We start from the raw sequence: 20,982 nt of genomic DNA on the forward strand, positions 1-20,982 counted from the left end.
GATGTGGGCAGTTTAACATACTTATTTTTAGGCATTTGAAAACAGTGACATTTAACAGCTTAACAGTATAAGATAGACATTTTAAAAACCACAAAGTTATAGAATATAAGCAAAAGAACGATTGTATTTATGAGGTTGTTAGGAAAGAAGAAATTGAAACCTGAGCGTTCAAATTTCTATGGGGGAGGGGGAGTTCTTTTCTCTAGTCTAGGAAAACTTTCTGGGAGAAATGCTATTTCTGGAACTTGAGCAGGCATACACTTTTTGCTCATTTTACACTGGACTTCTTTTCATCTCTCACCTAACTCTAAGATTACTCAGAGACCAGTTTACTTTATGAAATTTTAAGGTTAAGTTGTGATTGCCTATTGACAAGAGTATAAATGACAAAGTAAAGTGAATATTATATATTTTTATTTATCTTGTGTTTTGTTTTTTATAAAAATTATTTTCTCTCTAAATTAATATTTATTTTGACCTAGCCAGCATTGGTATAGATAAAATTGAGAGCTAATTTGGGAGATAGAATTTGTATCACAGGTTGTATTTCTGTTCATCCATTTCGACATAAACTGACTTATTTGCTAAACCGCTTGCAGAGTAATACATTTGATATTCTTAGCTCATGACAATCTTTTGGTTTATGGAAAGTTTTAAGATATTTTTCCTTCTAGTGTATATATCCAATAGGCTTTTATTTTTGTACTTCCATTATTTCAGTCTTTTCATGAAATACCATTGTGTTCTCAGGACTATTACTTTTATGTAGAAGCAATGTGATGCTCCATGTCTTGGTAGCTGTACCCTTCTTGATCTACCTGAACATAACAGGAGGTAATAAGAAGACCCAGTTATGTCAGGGGAAAGTTTACACTGGGAGCCAGTTTACCTTTTCTCTCTGACTGGGTGGGTTCTTAGCCAGCATTTGTAACTTTTAAACTGATCTTTTCCTATTTTCTTTCTTTCTTTTCCTAGCATATCTTTTCTGATTTTATTCTTTGGAACGTACTTTTTTGCTTTCAGACTGCTCTGTATCTGAAGCCTTTCTTAACTGCTTGATTTGAAATGTTTTTAAAGCTTAAATATCTTTGGTGAAAAAGTATATTCAGATATCAAGAGTCTTAAAGATGAATGTAAATTTGAACAGTATACCTATTTGTTTATATACTTTCTAAATTATCCTTTCAACCTATAGTAATTTGTTTACAACTTGCTTCTTACCTATTGTCTGTAAAAGTTGTATTTAATAATATAAATACAATTGCTTAAAATTTTATTAGTTTCCACGGTTTGAATGAAAACCAAGAATTTTTTACTTAATTATAGAAAATTATCTATGATTGTGGATGAGACTTTTCTTTTAGAAAATGAGGAAGATTACTACTATGTGATAAAAGTTGATGTCCATATAGCATCTCTAAGGAATAATATTAAAAAGCTTCTTTGACCATTTCTGGCATTTGCAAAGTTGTGTTGTTAGCAGAGATATGTAAAATTAAACTTTTTTGTAATCCTTATACTACCACACCCTTTGTATACTTTTTCAGACCCCGATCAAGAAGATTGAATTGATTTCTACTCTTTGTACTGAGGCCATAAAACTTTGATTGAAGGAGAGTCAATACTTTAGACCTGTGATTTCATTGGTGTGTTTTTCTCCCAGGGAAGATCAGAAGGATCACAACCCTGCTATATATACTTTTTTATCTTGTGCTGTTGTTCTTTCATAACCTTGTGTAAAGCCTATTAAAGAGGCCTGCCAATACAGTGAAGTATTAGTATTTTGCAGTGCTTAAGACCAGCATTTGTAAAGAAAATTTACCATCTATTATTTTGAACTGTTTATTTTAAAACCTATTGTGACTGTAGCAGTCATTCTAGCCATTCTAAGATGTATTTTAAGATTAAGCTCATCTTAGGTTTCTTTATTTAAAGTATCACAACTTTTCTAACTATCTAAATTAAAGATGAATTTATTCCCTCTTTTGATTTCAGGATTATCTGATTAAACTGTTTATACTACTCGCAAGATATAGTTCTGGAAATGCTAGCAACAGCAATGAGAGAAAGAAATCAAAGGTCTAAAGATAGGTTAAAAAGGAAGTAAAACCATTTATATTTACTGATGGCACATTGGTAGACTTGGAAAACCTTAGGAAATCAGCAAAGATACTAATTGAGACAATAGTTTTAGTAAAGTTGCTGGCTACAAAATAAATCCTACATTTCCATATAATGGTAACAAATAGAGAAATAATAATAGAAAAGAAATGCCATTCCCTATAAGTAAAAAATGCCTTTTTTTTTTTTTTTGAGGAACACCTGTTAAAGGTGCTTGGAGAACCTAACATTAATTGACTGGTTTTTGGAGCTGTTGTCTAAAGAGAGCGATAACTACCTGCATCCTTAGGAGAGCTCACATTTACATAGCACTTTATGGTTTGCAAAGTGTGCTTTATATACATTATTTCATAAGGTCCTTTTAACAACTCTGTTTTGTAGATGAAGAAACTGAGGCCCAGAGAAGTTAAGTGACTTACCTAAGGTTATACAGCTATTGTTTAACCTCAACCTTCTAGAATTCAACCACAGCTTTCTATTACACTAAATTTGCTCTCCCAGCAGATCTCATAGTGAGATTTCTATTGAGTGTTTTGAAGCTGGAGGTAATAGAATGTTTTAATACCTATTAAGGGGTGACCTTGTAGTTGGGTGCCTATTTATTTTAAAAAATCAGAGCAACTCTTCCAAATCCATTGTGTATTTCTTTAATCATAAAAAAGTCTCTCTTTTGCCTTCTGATTGTCGCCATCATGGGACGCATGCACGCTCCCGGGAAGGGCCTGTCCCAGTCAGCTTTGCCTTACGGGACGCAGTGTACCCATGTGGCTGAAGCTCACCTCGGACGACGTGAAGGAACAGATCTACAAGCTTTCTAAGAAGTGCCTGATGCCCTCCCAGATCAGTGTGATCCTGAGGGATTCTCTTGGTGTGGCACAAGTGCACTTTGTAACTGGCAACAAAATTTTGAGAATTCTCAAGTCCAAGGGGCTTGCCCCTGATCTTCCTGAAGATCTTTATCAATTGATCAAGAAAGCTGTTGCTGTTCACAAGCATCTTGAGAGAAACAGAAAGGATAAGGATTCTAAATTCCATTTGATTCTCAGTAAGAGCAGAATTCACAGGCTGGCTCCTTACTACAAGACCAAGAGAGGGCTCCCACCCAATTGGAAATATGAATCATTTGCAGCCTCTGCTATAGTTGCATAAATTCTGGTTTATGTACTAAAATAATAAAATCACATCTAGATGAAAAAAAAAACATAAAAAAGTTACCTTGACATAAAATGAGAAGCACCGTAAGCATGTTATAGTAGCATCTCCCAAAGAGGCAGATTATAGTTCACTTCCTGGAACATAGGCTCCCTAATACATAGACAAATGTTAAGGGTTTTTGGTATGTGGTTAATGCCAGATCTTCAAATTTAGCTCATATTTTGTCTGTAAAAGCAGTTTGTAGTGGTACACTTGATTTTTGTTGTATTAAAATTAAGTTTATTCAGTATTAATGTGCGTGGAGGGCAGTGTGCTTAATCTGGAAGAAGTATGAGATGGCCTTTGCCCTCAAGGAGATCACAATCTAGTTGTGAAAACAAAAATCCAAAGAGAAGTACATAAATAAAAAACTAAGAAGAACATGCTTAAAAATGTAGAGGATGGAAAGTTTGAGGGAGTGGCCAAGAACGACTTCACAGAGGAGGCAGGATTTGAGTGGAGTCTGAAATATTTGTGCTAGATGAAAAGAATTCGTCAGATGTTGAACACCTACTATGTAGTAGACGCTCTGGGGAATACAAAACACTAAATATAAGATAGGAAGGTCAGGTTTACCATAAGTCCTAACTCTTCTTCCCTAGTACCTCCAAACAGTAGACTACAGAACACAATGAATTTTTAAAAGTTTTTAGATTTCTCCTGTTCATGGAAAGGAGATTTTTTTTTGGGGGGGGGGAGGCAGGGAATATTAGCAATGTTCCTTTGTAGACACAGTTATTGGTGGCGTCATTAAAGCCATTTTGTATTTTAAAAGGCCTAACCCTGCCTTCTAGAGGAAAGCTTTGCTTTTGCTTCTGTTTTTGTCTTTGCCATTCACCAAATCATTTTGTCTGGTATTCTTAGGTCTGATCCTCCCCCTCCCCCTTCCTTCTCTCCTAATGAGGAAGACCTTCTGATTTGTGGTGGGAAGGGAGGAAGAGCACAAAGGCTGTGTAAAAGAGCACAGATCTGACTGGCAGCTCTCTTGTTCATGTGTGAAATAAGGCTTTTCTGCTCTTGGTGTTGAAGGCTGATTTTTTGAGGCTGAGAAGTAATTTTGCAGACTTGAGGGAGTTAGGGAGAAATGTGATTAATGTGGCAGTGTACGCCTACTTATTTTGGACCATTTTTTTTTGGTCTGGTTGGATACACCTCCTTTGAAAAGTTGACTTGTGTCCAAAGAACTTGTTCTCCCTTACCCAAGTAACAAAAATGGAGGGGGAAAATATTAATTATTTCAGATTGAAAATTGGCAAAAGCAATTTAGGTATTTACCAAGCATTATCTGTTTATAAGTAGCAGATAAGAAATTTTCTCTGAATTCTATTAATAAATTGCCACAGGATTTGCATATATATATATATATATATATTTTTTTAATGGCTAAACATTTTAATGGAACATCTAGATTGATGCACTGGACAAATAGATCCTTGAACTATTAATTAGAAAACTATTTTATAGTAAAAGTATTTTATTATTTTCCAGTTACATGTAGAGATAGTTTTCAACATTTGTTTGTATAAGATTTCCAATTTCCAATTTCCAATTTTTCTCCCACCTCTCCTAGACAGCAGGTAATCTGATATAGGTTACATATATATATATATATATATATATATATATATATATATACACACACACATACATATACATATACACACACATATATATATACATATATACATAAAACATTAAACATATTTCTGCATTAGTCATGTTATAAGAGAAGAATCCGAGCAACAAGGAAAAACCTCAAAAAAGAAAAACAACAGCACCAAATCCAAAAGAAATAGTATGGTTCAATCAGCATCCATATTCCACAGTTCTTTTTGTTTTTTCTTCTGGATTTGGAGGGCCTTTTCCATCATGAGTCCTTTGGAACTTTCTTGTACCATTGTATTGGTGAGAAGAATCAAGTGTATCACAGTTGATCAACACATAATGTTGATGATACTGTGTACAATGTTCTTCTGGTTCTGCTCATCTCACTCATCAGTTCATTCAAGTCCTTCCAGGTTTCTCTGAACAATTCCTGCTCATCGTTTCTTACAGCACAATAGAATTCCATTACATTCATATACCACAACTTGTTCAGCCATTCCCCAATTGATGGGCAGCCCCATAATTTCCAACTCCTTGTCACCACAAAAAGAGCAGCTATGAATATTTTTGTACATGTGGGTCCTTTTCCCTTTTTTATTATCTCTTTGGGAAAAAGATGCAAAAGTGGTATTTCTGGGTCAAAGGGTATGCACAGCTTTATAGCCCTTTGGGCATAATTCCAAATTGCTCTCCAGAATGATTGGATCAGTTCACAGCTCTACCAGCAATGCATTAGTGTTCTAATTTTTCTACAGCTTCTCCAACATTTATTATTTTCCTGTTTTGTCATATTAAGCCAATATGATAGGTGTGAGGTGGTACCTCAGAGTTGTTTTAATTTTCATCTCTCTAATCAATAGTGATTTAGAGCATTTTTTCATATGGCAATAGATAGCTTTGAAGAAAACGATTTTCATTAAATTATTGTAGAAATCATGATTTTGTTTTTGTAGGTGGGTTTTTCTTGGTAAATGTAGTTTAAAATTTTAAAAATTTGTATCCATTTTTTGGTTCATTTCTGACTTTCTCCACTTCCCTGTCCCTTATAAGAATGAATATTTTAAAAGACAAAATCAGTCAAGCAAAACTAAGCACATTAATCAATTGTGACTCCTTATGCAGTATTTCATACCTCTAGTCCCCCAACTGTGTAAAGAAGGTACTTTTAAAAATTACCTATTCATTCTTTGTTATAATGTTAAGCTCCTTGAGACATATAAACCACCATTTACAAATGAGCATTAGACAGGATTTCTTTTTTTAAGGTTTCTATATTTTGAAAACCTTTTGTTGTATTTAATAATAAACAGTTGCTCAAAATTTCATCAGTTTCCAAGTTTTGAATGAAAACTAAGAATTTTCTTTTGATTCTGTTTGACTGATTCCTGGTGTCATATAGAGTCATTAGCTTCCACCTGCCCAATTCTAATATTTAAGGCATTATTTTTTTTTGTACCTCCTTTTCCATTTGGCCAATTCTCCTCTTTAAGTACTTGTTTTCTTCAGTGGATTTTCCTCCTATTTGGCCTGCTGCACCACCAGCCTGCTGAGCCAGGCCCGAGGGGCCTCAGCTGCTGATCTGTACTGTGGCCAAGAGCCTCCCGCTGATTTCCCAGACCCCCTCTGTGCTATACTGTGCTCTCTTTTCACCCAAGTGAGACAGATCTTTCCTGAAGCCTTTCTGACTTATCTCAAGTGGAAGATTGTTCCTCTCTGTCTTTTTGTAGATTTTGTAGCTCCAGAATTCATTTAGAGGTTTGATTTAATGTTGTTTCTGAGGGAAATTCAGGAGAGCCCAGGCAACTTCCTGGCTTCTCTCTGCCATCTTCAAAACCAAGAATTTTCTTGGCAAATTATGGAAAGTTATAGAAAGTACCAAACTATAAAAGAGTGTGGATAAGATTTTTCTTTTAAAAAATGAGTTTGTGGCATGGCAACCCATATTAAAATGTGGTTCTTAAATTTTCATGGAACCATGCTAGCTCCAGGCAACTGTGGGCAACAGTTCTGTTGGAAGTAATGATAGAAGTTTGGTTCATTTTTTGTTTTCTTTAAAATATTTGTATTATGGGATTTATTCTCTTTCTCTCTCTACTACTATTTATTAATATAATATTTGACATTTATATAGTACTTCAAGGTTTACAAAGCACTTTTCATAAGCTTATCTTAGTTGATTTTACAGTAATCCAGTGAGATTCACAGAATAGGCATTATACCTGTTTTGCAAAAGAAGAAACAGATTCAGAAAGATTATGATTTGCTCAAGGTCATATCCACAGTGGTAGAGTTGTGTTTTGAACCCACTAGTTTGTCTGACTGAAAATCCATTGTTCTTTCCCATTACAGTATTTCAAGTAAAGTACATAACAGCTAAATATCTGTATGCCATAGATAATGGAGTATTTTTGGCATTAAAATGTGCTGTAACATATTATTTAAAAGTGTCCATCCTCCATATTATGCCCTAGGTAGCAGTCTACCTTGCCCTTTTCTAGTCTTGCTTCTATTTGACAAAATCTAATTTCTGTCTGCCTGTGTCTGATAACAGAAGACACTCTTGCTCTTGCTGTGAATTCTGTCTTTACATGCTAAACTCCTGATAATAGGCTAGAGAGTATATCTGCTTTAAATTTGTAAACTACCCACTTTGGACATCAGCAGAATAGAGGATAAGAAGAAAGGAAACTTTTTCCACTTAAAAGTATGAAAAGATTTGGGGAGTTAAGGTCATAGATTTAGAGGTAGAAGGGATCTCAGAAGATATCTATAGTCAAACCATTTCATTTTACAAAGGAGTAAACTGAAGCCCAGGAGGTTAACTGACTTGTCTAAGTTCACACAAGTAGTAAATGTCAGAGGCAGGATGTCTTCTGACTCCAGCATCAGTGCTCTTTTTTTAGTTATGTTACTGATTTCACTTGATTTCAGAAAGCAAGATTTTCTAATAATACAGGGTTGCCATCTGATATGCTAAAGACCTCCTTCTTTTTCTCCTGACATTGGATGCTAGTGGATCACCACTAGCATCTCTTGCCATGTGACCATCTATCTTTTTCTACCATATATTTCCTTGATGTCCTCTTTTACTATTTTGTTCTTTGTTGAAGTTCATTTGTTACGTGTTGCAGCTTGTTCACAGACACCATGTACATGTCCATTACCCTCTGTGTGATATTCTTTTTCGTTTTTTCAGATTTGTGTTTTATGTCTTTAAGGTATGCAATGTTGGCACATAGGTCAGTAGTTAATGTTCTTGTGGTTGGCTTTTTAATGTTTAAGTTAGGTCCAAGAGTTTCTCCATATCTTTCGTATCTTCTTTTTCGTTGTTCCCCTAGATGCCATCATGGTTGCAGTACCTCTAGTGTAGATATCATCTGAATATACCTGGGCCTAATTTAACTGCTTTTCCGATCTTTTTCTCATTGGCATCTTTTCTACCTTCTATAAGCAAATCAAGAATTGTCACAAAAGTCTGAATATGATAGTTCTACTGTTCTTGGTGATGAAAAATTATAAAAATGGGGGCAGCTAGGTGGTACAGTGGATAGAGCACCTGCCCTGGAGTCAGGAGTACCTGAGTTCAAATCTGGCCTCAGACACTTAACACTTACTAGCTGTGTGACCCTGGGCAAGTCACTTAACCCCAGTTGCCTCACCAAAAAACAAATTATAAAAATCTGTACAGATGGCTTCCATTTTTCCACTGTTGGTTGTTGTCCTTCCATTTTTCATACTTAAATGTCTTTATCTTTCTTAGATTGTTATGGCATGTTTGACACAGAAAATACTCAGCCAGGTACTCGAGGTGGAGAGAAAAAGAGAGTTTATTACATGTGGGCCCAAGGGTGGGTAGCCAAACCTCCAACAATGGGCCTCGAGTCTTGTGGCCTACCTCGTTATATACAGAGTAAGCATGGTATAGTGGCATAGTCAGTAGGAGTATCAAATAAGGATGAGGTCAGTAGTCACCAAACAAAGGATGCATAGTGGCACCTAGTGGTTTCATCATCATTACAGGAAAGCAAGATACATAAGGATGAGGTCAGTAGTTATCGTGCAAAGGAGGCCTGTCGTTGCAGCTGGGGTACCTCAAGGCCAGAGCTTGTCTGAGACAGACAGGGTTGGAAAGCTGAGATTACCTTTGCAGTTGGGATACAGCAAGGCCAGGGTCTGTTTGAGACAGACAAGGTCAGAGGCTATGTGTGATTTTCCACATCAAGATCTCTTAATAAGCTCTCTTTAAATTGCTTTTACCCTCTATTGCCCTCTGCCTTAGGAGACAATCTTCATAATTTTCAATATGCTTCTTGGTAAAATTTCAAAAACTAGGTTATATTTGTTAGCTGGTATTGTCTTTGACTTCCATCTCGTTCTGCTTGGCAAGTAAGTCCAATATTGTCTGACTAAGGCACTTTTTAGGCTTGGGATTGAAAACTGTATATGGGAAGGTTCATGCTATGATTCAGGATGATGTGTTTTTAGTATATAAAATGGGGGAGGAAAGTCAGTTAAACTTTTCACTTAGGGATTTTATCCCCATTTTTGTTTAAGTGGAATCTCTCAATATCTTCCCTGAAAGACTTCAACTCCCACATAGTAATCCTACACTGGCAAAGGCTGCATTCTTCCTGTTGACTAAAGAGCTACTGGACAGGTGGTGGTAGGGGATGAAAATTCATTAAGGGAGAAGAAACCTTACATTCATTTAGCCCAGTGGAAAAGATGTGGGGTTATATGTTTGTATATTTCCTGTGGTTCTCTGCAAGTTTGTGTGGGAGTCATTTGTTCTCCTTATTTCCTGTTGTCATAACCTGCCACCTGCTATGTGCCTATACAAAGTAACACTTCCATTATGGATAGATGTTTAACAAATTGTTTCATTTGACAGGAAGCTAATTTTGATCATAGTAAAAAAGATCTAGGAAACTTATCTATGCACTAAATTTGAAAGTTGATGGATGCATATATGTGTGTGTGTGTGTGTGTGTGTGTGTGTGTGTGTGTGTGTGTGTAAAAATGCTTGCCACATTGTATGTGTGTGTATATGTATGTATACACACATACGTGCATCACATTGTTGGGAATGGGATGAGGGAGGTGAAAGATAATTTGGAACTATGTGACTATAGTTATTTCCTTTGCATGGGGATGGAAGAAAAGACCTTACATTATACATTATGTAGCCTGTCCATTGCCCTGTGGGGTTTCTAGATTGAGAAGTGGAACCGTTTCCACATACATTTGTGATCCCCCTCTCAGCACCCCTCCAGCTCTGGATCTACGTCACCATGAGCATGAGCTTTGTGCTCCCTTTATACTTACATTTGTGTTTCCAAGATCAGTAAGGACACCAACTGGGAATTTGAAAGGACGATGAAGGACAGACTTCTTAACTGGAGAAGTTGGGGAATAATTGAAAGAGAACATTTGAGAATATTGTCCTAAAGTAATTGTGAAATATCTACTTTATTCTTGTGAACTCAGATGTTACTGTTACTCCTAAAAAAGCCCTTGTGATTTCGTTTGTTTTAGCTACTACTTCCATTTACCTGTCCGTGACTTAGTCCTAGAGAATTGCCCAAAACATATAAAGGTTATGGAATTTATTGGGGTTAGAATGACCTGTATTCAAATGTCCCCGCTTGAATCACTGACCTTTCTGTGCCCTCAACTTCCCCATTTGTAAAATAAGGAGATTGGACCAGATGACTTTTAATATCCCTTTCAGCTCTAAATCTGTAATCCCTTCTTTATTGGTTCTTTTCTGTGTGTAAAGTGCATTAGATAGTGTAGGTAGTGCTAGCTAAGTCCTAGCATTAGTATGGTCCTTAACAAGAATCTACTACAAAATCAACATATGTGGTCAATATGCAACAGTAAGTCGTGAGCCAAATTACTGTTTCTTTCTGGTAATGCCTTAATGCAGTTGTTTAAAGTTGGAAAATTTTGTGGCTCCATATACACACCAGTAACTAAAGATCTGTTTATTTCTGTTCCCATTTACTGACTGTCCTCTTCATTAACATTGATAAAGTCTCTTGAAAATAGCATGAAAGGTTCTTGAGGTCTCTTTTGTATTTAGTATAATTAAAGGTGCTTTGGAGAATAATGTAGATTGTTCCTGTCTTTAATTTAGAGAAAAGAAGAAAGGGCTTAAAAATGAAAAAAGTCCCAAACTTAATTTGGTCTTCCATTTCTTCCTTGTTCTAAAAAGGAAAAAGAAAGTACCTAGACTTGCTGTTCAAGGCTGAGGACTCCTTTGAAGTACCAGGCAGTATAATTCTATAGCATTTTCTTTTAACAGTGTGATCCCAGAGATAATCCTATTGAGTTGCTTTGAACAGAAAAGACTAATGATACCAGACAGTGCTGACTGACTGCTGAAATGTAAGAAAGAATTACTTCTCTGTTTTCTACCCCCACTCCCATCCCTAGCAGCTTCTTTTTTTTTTCTCTTTACATATAAGGTATTTTATTTTTCCGTTACATGTAAAGATAGTTCTCAATTTTTGTTTATACAAGCTTTACAATTTCAGATTTTTCTCCCGCCCTCCCCTCCCTCCCCCCTCCCCTAGACAGCAGGTAATCTGATATAGCTTTTATCTATATATCTATATACATATAGATATAGATATATATCTATACACACACATATATATATACACATAATAACATTAATCCTATTTCTGCATTAATCCTGTTATAAGAGAAAAAATCAGAGCAGTAATGCAAAACCTCAAAATAGAAAAAAAAAACAGCACCCAAAACAAAAGAAATAGTATGGTTCAATCAGCATCTATACTCCACAGTTTTTTGTTTTTTTTTTTCCTTCTTGGATTTGGAGATTCTCTTCTATCATGAGTTCCCTGGAACTCTTCTGTACCATTGCATTGGTGAGAAGAATATAGTCCATCACAGTAGGTCAACACTCAATGTTGATGATACTGTATACAATGTTCTTCTGGTTCTGCTCATCTCACTCATCATCAGCTCACATAAGACCCTCCAGGTTTCTCTGAACTCCTCCTGCTCATCATTTCTTACAGCACAATAGTATTCCCTTGTATTCATATACCACAACTTGTCCAGCCATTCCCCAATTGATGGGCACCCCCTCAACTTCCAATTCCTTGCTACCACGTAAAGAGCAGCTATAAATATTTTTGTACATGTGGGTCTCTTTCCCCCTTCCATGATTTCTTTGGGGAAAGACCTAAAAGTGGAATTGCTGGGTCAAAGGGTATGCACAGCTTTATCGCCCTTTGGGCATAATTCCAAATTGCCTAGCAGCTTCTTTTGAATTTGCAAGGATAGGCTCAGTGACATTTGCTTCATTTTTTGATCAGATGTCACCTCACACATCTTCAGTTCTTCCTTTTCCAAATGTAGTCACCTGTTTCAGTTTGAAAATTCAGTGATTCTACTTAGGTTGATTAATCTTTACACTGTGACTTTCTTAATAAAAGAATTCGGGGAAGGGGGAAGGAGGGAGACAATACTTGCAGGGGAATAGTGGCCAGGGAAGGGGCTTTTGGTTAAGGAGCTCATATAGGGATGGTGAGTGGAGCCATAGGCAATTTATTAGCAAGCCAACCCAAAAGGTCTTGACTCAGTGATCCTTCATAACTCTTTCCAGAGCAAGGGGTGGTAAAGGAGGTGAGGGTTATGCATACAGGATGGCAGAACAGATGACAAGTGTCCTGCTTAGGTGGGGTGTGAAGTATGGTCTGGGGTAGCTATAGTGTGAGTTTGTACTTATTCAAACAAGACTACTCAGCCCCTTGGCAGATTTTAAAATGCAAATGGATTAGCTCCTCCAGAGGAAAGGGAAATGTTCTCTGAAAGTCTGGTCCAAATCCAGGTGAGGAGAAGGAGCAGTAGGGCAGATGACAGGATGCCTAGGGTGTAGGAATGGCTGGCTGGCTGGGATGTGCCATTCATTGGGAAAGATAGTGGAAGAGATGTTAAGGATAAAACAGTCCCTGGCCAAAAGGAGCTTACAAGCTAGTGGTTTTGATAAGACATTCACACAGAGAAATAGAATACAAATAAAAACATTACAAGTACATAAGAGAAGTCCAGAGTACTGTGATATCAGATGAGAGAAAAATCATTTGTTGCTCTAACGATTGGGGAAAACTTCATAAAATGGTATTGTCTGTCAGATTTGCAGAAGAGATGGGATTTTGATGGGATAAAGCATAGTAGATGACATCAGAATCCAAAAAGATCTTGAATAGACTAGAGCAGTGCTGTTAAACTCAAATAGAAATGGGACCCATTAAACCATACATTAGGATCTCTGTCTGTGCATATTAACTTTAAAAAACCACATATCAACATTTTCTGTGTTATATTGTATTTTCATTTATTTCGTTAAATATTTCTCTATTACATTTTAATTTGCTAGCTGCACCTGTGTTTGTCTCTTGGGCTAGAGCATTAGGTTGAATGATGCTTTGATGCTGTGGGTCTAATCATGAAATTCAGTAGGGATATATGTAAAGTCTGACACTTGGATTAAAAAAAACTACAAATACAATATATGGTAAGCCAGTTTATCTGGAAAGATCTGTGGGTTTCAGGTGCTCTACACACAATACAATATATAAGCTAGCAGTGTGACATGTCAGCTAAAACAGTAATGCAGTCTTTGATTGCAGGTAAGAAAGACAGAGCTTTCAAGAATGAAGAAATGATAGTCCTTTTATACTTGGTGCTGGTCAGCTTACATCTGGAGTCTTAAATTCAGCTTAAAGGATAGTGATTGATAAGCTGGAGAGTAACCAGACAAGGGCAGCTAGGACAGTGAAAAGTTTTGGATTAATGTCACAAGAAGATCGTTTAAAGAAGCTAGGAATGTTTAGCATAGAGAAGAGAAGACCAGGATGTGACAGCTGGCTTCAAATATTTGGAAAACTTTCATGTTGAAGAGTGAACAATCAACAAAATCTTGTTAAATGCTTATATGTCCCAGTAAGCACTACAGATACAAGAAAAAAATCAGAAACAGTCTTTGCCCTGTAGGAATTGAAATTCTAATAGAAGAGGGGTTAAAACCATTTCTTTTTCGCTACAGAGAGAAAAAACAGGAAGAGTAAAAGAAGCAAATTCATGTATAATAACCAGAAGAAAGAACTCACTAGAAAACTGAGCTATCTATAACTGGAAGGGGCTTCCTTCCACAAGAGTAGTAGTCTCCTTCTCATTGAAGGTTTTCGGTTAGAGACTGACCATTCACTTGTCGTGTATGCTGAGTGGGGATCGAAGTATCAGTTGGATGAGATGGCTGCTTCTCTTCCAGTGCAAATCCTATGCTGTTTGAGGTGGTTCTTGAAAAAAAGTGGGATGTCAATAAATCAAGATGACATAAAGGTGTTCTGGCTATAGGGAACATCATAAGGAAAGGTTTGGTGGTGAGAAAGTGTAGGGTATTTGGGAACATCCATCAACCTCATGCAGATCTTCATCACTTCAGACCTACACTATTGCAATAGCAATAGGCTTCTGGTTGGTTTCCCTGTCTCAAGTCTCTCCTCACCCCAGACTGTCCTCCATTTGTTGTCAAATTGATCTTCCTAAAGTAAAAATCTGACCATGTCACTTCCTTATTTAATCAACTACAGTGGTTCCCTGTTGTCTACAGGATCTAATATAAAATCCTCCTATTTGGCTAAAGCCTTTCATAACCTGGCCTCCCATTGTCTCCCCAACCTCCAACATTGGACTCCTCACTGTACCTCTCCCACAACACTTCATCTTTCAGCTCCACACATTTTTACAGCTATTCTTCATGCCTGGAGTTCTTTCTTTCCTCATCTTCAGTGACACTGGCTTCTTGGCTATTTCATGATCAATATGTTCCATCTTTTCAGCTCTTTGCATATTCTTTGGCTGTCTTCCATGCCTGGAAGGCTCACCTTCCTCTAGTCTGCCTACTAACCTCCTTGGCTTCTTTAAGTCCCAACTGAAATTTTAACTTTTACTTGGAAGCCTTCCCTAATCTTTCGATTCTAGTGCCTTCCAGCTTTTAGTTATTTCCTATTTATCCTGTACATAGCTAACTTCATATATATTTGTTTTGATGTTGTCTCCCACATTACATTGTAACCTCTTTGAAGACAAGGACTGACTTTTATTTCCCTTTGTATCCCTAACACTTAGCACAGTGCCTGGCACATAGTAGGTGCTTAATAAATATTTATTGATTACTTGATCTCCATCTTTAAGCTTCCTTCAATATCCACTTTATATCCTACCTTTTACAAGACTTTGTCCTTTTTGTGGTTACTCCAAACTATACTGAATATATTTTGTTTATAGATAGTTGTTCGCTTGCTACCTTCCCCATTAGATTGTGAGCTTCTTTAGCTTAGGTACTGATTTTTACCTTTCTCTGTATCCCCATTGCTTAGCACAGTGTCTGACATATAATAATTGATTATACTTGTTAACTTGTCCATTTTGGCTAATGAATAGAATACCTGATGGAGAATAATGTGGAGTATGAAGGATTTTGCATGTCAGATTAAGGAGTTTGGATTTTATATGCAATAGCCAATGGAAAGTCACTAAATAGTTTTGAGCTATGGATGTTATGATTAGAGCTCTTCATTAAGGAAAATTAATGTAGCCAGGTCTCAATTAGTGGGAATGCTGAATTCCCTGAAGTTTCACACTGCATATTTCCATTGGGCTGGAATGGATTACTATATTTTACATAATTATAATTTTAAATGGTATGAATTTGAAATCATAGGATCACTTTAGGAAATTCATTATTTGCACAAATAGCAACTTAGCTGTACTCTTGTGTAATGTAAGATGTGTGTAGTGGCTAGCTATCTTATTCTTCAGAAGGTAGAGATAATGATGAGAGTATATGCTATTCTTCAGAAGGTAGAGATAATGATGAGAGTATATGCTATTTTGGACCTTATTCTGACAATAGAAATTATGGGATCCTTGAGGGGAGGTGACCTTACTATCTTTGTGTAATGATGACAAAGAAAGGCAACACTGACCATACTCTTATGAATCTCAGATTTGGGCAAAATGGATTTCATAGTTCAAATAAAGAATAGCTAGGATCCCATAGCCTAGCTATAGGAAGCTAGTTGAAGATAAGCTTTTAAGAGTCACATTCTGCTTTGAAAGACTTAATAATTTTGTTCAATGCAATGGACCAATTAAGGTTCCAAAGGTTCCATGGTGAAACATGCTAACCACTTCTGATAGAGAGGTGGTAGATTCATGGTGAACATTAAGATATGGTTTATGGCCAATGTAGGAATTTGTTTTGGTTGACTAAACTTTTGTTAGTTAAAATCATATTTATTAGTGAAGTTCAAATGAAACAAGCACATATTATTCTAATAAAAGAAAAAAGGGGAACTATCTACAAAGACAAATATGCTTGCACAAGGGATTCATTGACTAGCTTAGATTTTGGGGGGGGCGGGTCAATGAGGGTTAAGGGACTTGCCCAGGGTCACACAGCCAGAAAGTGTCAAGTGTCTGAGGCTGGATTTGAACTCAGGTCCTCCTGAATCCAGGGTCAGTACTTGATCCACTGTGCCACCTAGCTGTCCCTATAGCTTAGATTTTTAAAAGATGTGTACATTGTGAGCCTGGTATGTCTATCCATGGAGTTAACCTTGATAAGTTTGGAAAGGCTCATTACTAGATCGGCCACAGGTTGATGAATATTTTGGCAATAATTCTCAAAGACCATCTTCTAGGTTGCATTGGATGAAATAGGAACCATGTAGATGAAATCACTAATCCATGGAAGTATGTACACATGGAAGCAATGCCAGGAAACTGTACTTGAATACAAAGAATGATATAGCATAAAAATGTCAGGCATGCTGAAGCCCCCACTGAGCTGAGGCTTGCCATAAATGCTAAGGAAAACAAAAAAGGGCTTTTTAGTTATGATGGCGGGCAAAAAGATCATAGATGAAGTAAGACTGCTGTATGGGGTACTTCCTCTAAAATTACTTGATATATTTTGTTTTTACTTGTCTATCTATGTGAGTCCTTCAGCAAAATGTAAGCTCTTGAAGGATAGCAAAGTTTCTCTTTAAAGATAGCTTACTTAACTTGTGAGCCTCAGTCCCCTGGAAGTTGTACATAAAGCGTATACTACCTATTTCAGCACTTATGAAGAGAGAATTACAGGCAGCTTTACAGCTTATTCAGAAATTTGGGTTACTCTCTAGAAATGTCTATGTAGCCTTAGTAGAAAGTCTTCTTTCTCTGCAAACATTCCTCTTTAATTTCTTCCTTTAAAGCAGGAGAAACATTTTGAAAGTAGAGAGAGAAATAGACTACAAAAGAATATACTTGTTAGTTGAAAGTAGCTAGATAATGCAGGAAAAGGATGTTTCCCCCCTTTCATCCCTATTTTTACTAAAGAAAAGGTGAAGTCTGGGGGACAGCTAGGTGGCGCAGTGGATAAAGCACTGGCCCTGGATTCAGGAGGACCTGAGTTCAAATTTGGCCTCAGACACTTGACACTAGCTGTGTGACCTTGGGCAAGTCACTTAACCCTCATTGCCCTGTCCAAAAGAAAAGGTGAAGTCTGGTGTCATTGTCAAAGTAAAAAATGTTGGAAAAGTCTTGGGTTTCCCAGGAAAGAGAACAAAGGGGACCGAAAACTGTATATTACACATTAGAGAGGTATCACTCAAATATATCTAATACAAAGAAATTGATAACGCTCCAACCACATACCAGCTTGCCTCATGTGGTAAAAATTCTATTAGGAGATTATGATGATGGGTTGCCAAGAACTAGTTCTTAAACCCCAGTTCATGCCACTATTATATAGTAGTAGAAGCCATATGTTTGGTACTGTTTCTAAGTATCTAAAAATTCAGGCTTAGAAAAATAAGATGATTATATGAATGTCTAAGAAAATAGTAGGTGCTTTTGCTATACAATAGCTTTGCTCGTCTGGATCAAAATGCAACAAAGGCAGTACAATTTCTACTCCATCGGTGGAGCCAAGATAGTGGAGAGAAGCCAGAGAGTTGCCTGAGCTCTCTTTTGGTTCCCTCAAAAAGAACATTAAATCAAGCCTCTGGATGGATTCTGAAACTACAGAACCTGTAAAGAGACAGAGACACACAGTCTTCCAACCTGGAATAATTTAGAAGACTTCAGGGAAGGTTGGTCTCACTTGGGCAAAAGGGAGGTGCAGTGCAGCCCACCACAGCATGCAGGGGGTTGGGCCAAGTCAGTGGGAAGCTATAGTCCACAGCTAAGCAACTGAGGCCCCTGGATCCTGGCTCAACAAACTGGTGGTGCAGCAGGCCAGTGGTGAGAACCCACCAGCACCAGCTGAGAGGGCAGGCTGCCAGCTAGAGGGCCACTCACAGGACAGGCATGACCAGATCTGGCCATCCCAGCACGCCAGGAGCAAGCGCAGGGAGCAAGCCCAGGGTGGTGAAAAATCCACAGGCCATAGAGACCTCAGTATAGAAAGCCAGTGACACAACCCCTATACCCCGGCACAAGAAGCTTAAAACAGGGACCCTGGTGCCCCCAGAACAGACCTCAACTTAAAAAAAAAATAAGCTGCAATATGAGTAAGAAACAAAAAAAGACCTCTTACCATTGAGAGCTTCTGTGTCGACAGGGAAGAGGCAAACACAAACTCAGATGAGGACAATACTCTCAAATTGCCTACATGTGAAGCCTCTAGAGGGAAGATGAATTGGTCTCAAGAACAAAAAACCGTCTTAGAAGAGCTCAAAAAGGATTTTTGAAATCAATTGGGAGAAGTAGAAGAAAAATGGGGAGAGAGCTCAAAAAGGATTTTCAAAATCAATTGAGAGAGGTAGAATAAAAAATGGGGAGAGAACTGAAAGCAACACAAGAAAATTATGAAAAAAGAAGCAGCAGCTTGGAAAAGGAAGCACAAAGATTGACTGAAGAAAACAATTCCTTAAAAAATTCATTTGGCCAAATGGAAAGGTACATAACCTCACTGAAGAAAACAATACCATAAAAATTAAAATTGGACAGTTGGAAGCTAATGACTCCATGAGACACCAGGAATCAGTCAAACAGAATCAAAAGAATGAAAAAACTGAAGAAAATGTGAAATGTCTCATTGGAAAGATAACTGACCTGGAAAACAGATCCAGGAGAGAGAATTTGAGAATTATTGATTGCCTAAAAGCCATGATCAGAAAAAGAGACTAGACACCATGTTCCAAGAAATTATCAAGAACTGCTCTGATATTATAGAATCAGAGGATAAAATTGTCATTGAAAGAATCTACTGATCACCTCCTGAAAGAGACCCCCAAAAGGAAAACTCCAAGGAATATTGTAGCCAAATTCCAGAATTATCAGGTGAAGGAGAAAATACTCCAAGCAACCAGAAAGAAGCAATTTAAATATCATGGAGAGACAGTCAGGATTGCCTGTCAGCTTCATCATTAAAGGATCACAAGACTTGGAATATGATATTCTGGAAGGCAAAAGAGCTTGGATTGCTGCCAAGAATCTATCACCCAGCAAAACTAAACATTCTCTTTCAGGGGAAAAGATGGACATTCAATAAAATTGGAGACTTTCAAGGTTTTCTGATGAAAAGGCCAGAACTGAATAGAAAATTTGATCTTAACATACAAGACTCAAGAGAATTATAAAAAGGTAAACGGGGGCGGAAAACGTTACTCAATAAGGTTAAACTGTTTACATTCCTACATGGGAAAATAATACTTATAACTCTTGAGAACTGTATATGTATTTGGGCAGACAGAAGGATTATACACAGAGGGTATAAATATAAATTGTCTTTGAAGTGATGATATAAAGAAGATTAAGGGGTTAAAAAAGGAGTTTATGGAGAGAAGAGGAAAGGGGAGGTGGAATGGGGTGGATTACATCTATGAAGAGGTGCAAAAAACCCTATTACAATAGAGGGAAAGAAGGGAAGGGTGAACATTGTTTCAACCTCACTCTCACTATTTTTGATTCAAAGAGGGAATAACATATATGTTCATTTGGATAAAGAAACATCGTATTCTTTAGGGAAGTAAAAGGGTAAGGGGAAAAGGGGGAGATTGATAGAAGGGAGGGCAGAAGCAAGGGAGAAAAGGATAAAGAAAAGGGAATTGGTGTGATAAAAAGGAGGGCAGATTGGGGGAGGCAGGGGTAAAAAGCAAAACGCTGGTGAGGAGGAATAGGGGGAAAGAAGGGGGGAAAGTACAAAGGGGGTAAATAGAATGGAGGGGAATAGACAGTAATAATAACTGTGAATGTGAATGGGATGAGCTCTGCCATAAAACGGAAGCGAATAGTAGAGTGGATTAAAAACCAGAGTCCTACAATACAATGTTTACAAGAAATACATTTGAAGCTGAGAGATACACACAGAGTAAAGGTAAAAGGTTAGAGCAGAATATATTATGCTTCCGCTAAAGTAAAAAAAGCAGGGCTAACAATCCTTATCTCAGACAAAATGAAGGCAAAAATAGATCTAATTAAAAGAGAAAAGGAAGGAAACTACATCTTGCTAAAAGGTACAATAGACAATAAAGTAATATCAATACTAAACATATATGCGCCAAGTGGTATAGCATCCAGATTCTTAGAGGAGAAGTTAAATGAGTTACAAGAGGAAATAGACAGCAAAACTATACTAGTGGGGGATCTGAATCTTCCCCTCTCAGAATTAGATAAATCTAGCCAAAAATAAATAAGAAAGAAGTTAGAGGTGAATAGAATGTTAGAAAAGTTAGACATGATAGATGTTTGGAGAAAATTGAATGGGGATAGAAAGGAATATACTTTCTTCTCAGCACACATACTCAAAAATTGACCATGTATTAGGGCACAAAAACCTCATAGTCAAATGTAGAAAGGCAAAAATAGTAAATGCATCCTTCTCAGATCATGATGCAATAAAAATTACATGTAATAAAGAGCCATGGAAAGGTAGACTGAAAATTAATTGGAAACTTAATAATTTCATTCTAAAGAATGAGTGGCTCAAACAACAAATCATAGAAACAATCAATAACTTCATCCAAAAGAATG

The 20,982-nt window shown here is 37.0% G+C and overlaps 1 protein-coding gene and 1 pseudogene across 1 annotated transcript in view; both read left to right on the forward strand.

Annotated features, from left to right (window-relative positions):
• LAMC1 (laminin subunit gamma 1) overlaps positions 1 to 20,982 on the forward strand; it is a 132,441-nt gene that overhangs the window by 38,030 nt on the left and 73,429 nt on the right. The window lies entirely within an intron of this gene.
• On the forward strand, positions 2,814 to 3,270 carry LOC122754277 (annotated as a pseudogene).

The sequence above is a fragment of the Dromiciops gliroides genome, chromosome 4 (genome assembly GCF_019393635.1).
Source record: "Dromiciops gliroides isolate mDroGli1 chromosome 4, mDroGli1.pri, whole genome shotgun sequence".
Lineage (NCBI taxonomy): Eukaryota > Metazoa > Chordata > Mammalia > Microbiotheria > Microbiotheriidae > Dromiciops > Dromiciops gliroides.